General features: G+C 38.7%; 1 non-coding gene across 1 annotated transcript; it reads right to left on the bottom strand.

Annotated features, from left to right (window-relative positions):
• Positions 1-576: 576 nt before the first annotated feature.
• On the bottom strand, positions 577-680 carry LOC116140337. Its single transcript, XR_004129609.1, has one exon. It is a non-coding gene; the product is annotated as a small nucleolar RNA R71 (small nucleolar RNA).
• Positions 681-2,358: the final 1,678 nt, after the last annotated feature.

Raw genomic sequence — 2,358 nt, 5'->3', positions numbered from 1 at the left:
TAGTCAATTTTCATTATTTGTCATTTATTCTATTTCTTTAATGAGATTTTTTGTTTTATGACCAGGTCCTCTCATCTTGGTGATTTAACATTTGTCACTTTGCGCAGGTTAAGGAAAGAAGCTCGGAGAAATTCTGAGGAAAGCAATTTGGCTCTTGATTCCCAATTTGCTAGCAATTCTGATTTAGAAGAGGAGGAAGTCATGGCTAGAAATCGAACTTTGAAAAAGCTTGCTGCCCTTGATTTGAATCAAGCACCTTTATGCATAACGTTTCCTGTTTTAGATGCTACTACTACTTTTGAATTAAAATCTGGACTAATACATCTCTCGCCCACTTTTCATGGCCTTGCAAGTGAAGATCCTCACAAGCATTTAAAAGAGCTTCATGTGGTTTGCACGAGTTTGAAACATACGGGGGTGACTGAAGAGCAAATTAAATTAAGAGTCTTCTCGTTTTCTTTGAAGGATTCAGCTAAGGATTGGCACTTTTATCTCCCCTCCGGGAGTATTACCACATGGAACGAGATGAAGAGGTTATTTCTGGAGAACTATTTCCCAGCTTCAAGGGTGGCCAACAGTCGAAAAGAAATTTGTGGTGTAAGGCAGCACAATGGAGAGTCCTTACACGAATATTGGGAACGTTTTAAGAAATTATGTGCAAGTTGCCCCCATCATCAAATTAGTGAGCAGCTACTTATCCAGTACTTTTATGAGGGCTTTCTATACATTGATAGGAGCATGATTGATGCTGCTAGTAGAGGAGCTTTGGTGGATAAAACTCCCGAGGCCGCGAGAAACTTGATTGCAAATATGGCAGCCAATTCTCAACAATTTGGCACTAGGCCTGACCTTCCATCTAGGCGTGATAATGAGGTAAATATTTCCTCCCTTGAACAACAAATCTCGAGTCTAACTTCTCTTGTTCATCAAATGGTTGTAGGTAATATGCAAACTATGAAGGCTTGTGGGATTTGTTCAGTAGTAGGGCATCTAATTGATATGTGCCTAACTCTTCAAGAGGAGCCCATTGAGCAAGTGAATGCAGCATGTGGCTTTCCTGGACAACCACAAAGGAAGTATGATCCCTATTCGAGCACATATAACTCAGGATGGCGGGATCACCCCAATCTTAGCTATGGGAATCCACAAGTGAATCAACCTGTGACTCAAAACCGCCCAAGTTACCAGCAATATAAGTAGCCATATCCCCCTAGACAACAACCGAGCCAAACTTCTAATTCTGGTATGTCTTTAGAAGATATTGTTAAGTCTCTTGCCACTAATACTTTGCAATTTCAACAAGAGACGAGGGCCAGTGTTCAAAGTTTGGAGAATCAAATGAGACAGATGGCAACCGTAATAAGTAAGCTGGAGGCGCAAAGTTTGGAGAAATTACCCTCTTAAACGGTGGAAAATCCAAGAGAAAATGCAAGTGTAATCATCTTGAGAAGTGGTAAAGAGGTTGAGATTCCAGTAAAGGCAGCCCTGCACCGTCGAAAGAATAAAAGGAGAAAAACGTCATTGTAGACAAGAGCGTTCCCAACGACGATGGTGTTCCTAAGCATAAGTTTCTGCCTCTGTCCGATTATAAACCAATACCTCCTTTTCCTCAAGCTTTGGCAAAATCTAGAAAAGATGAGTAAAACAGAGATTTTTATGAGACTTTTCGTAGATGCGAGGTAAATATTCCACTTTTAGATGTTATTAAATAAGTACCTCGTTATGCTAAATTCTTGAAAGAGTTGTGTACAATTAAGAGGAAATAGGAACTTAAAGAGTGTGACAAGGTGAGAGTAGAAGAGAATGTTTCTGCAGTGATTCAAAGAAAACTCCCAGCGAAGTGCAAAGATCCAGGTATGTTTACTATCCCTTGTACGATAGGTAACACTATGTTTGAGAAGGCCATAATAGATTTAGGAGCTTCTATCAATGTCATGCCATATTCTATATATGCTTCTTTGAAACTTGGACCTTTGAATAAAACTGGTGTTGTGATTAAATTAGCTGATAGATCTAATGCCTATCCTAAGGGTGTATTTGAGGATATTCTGGTACAAGTTAATGATTTAGTTTTCCCTACTGATTTTTATGTGCTTGAGGTTTCTATTTTGTTAGAAAGACCCTTCTTAAAAACATCCAAGGCTAAGATAGATGTTCATAGTGGCATACTTACCATGGAATTTGATGGTCAAATCATTAAGTTTAATATTTATGATGCCATGAAATATCCTGATGATGATGATGACAATCATGTTTATTCTATTGATGTGACTGATTCTTTAGCATAGGAAGTTTTTGAACTTGATGAAAAAGATGGATTGGAAGTTGCCATTAGTAAGCATCTTGGGGAAGAGAATA

Source organism: Pistacia vera, unplaced genomic scaffold, assembly GCF_008641045.1.
Source record: "Pistacia vera cultivar Batoury unplaced genomic scaffold, PisVer_v2 Contig37, whole genome shotgun sequence".
Lineage (NCBI taxonomy): Eukaryota > Viridiplantae > Streptophyta > Magnoliopsida > Sapindales > Anacardiaceae > Pistacia > Pistacia vera.
The sequence above is the reverse complement of the archived record's forward strand: the minus strand, read 5'-3'. Positions and strand labels throughout refer to the sequence as shown.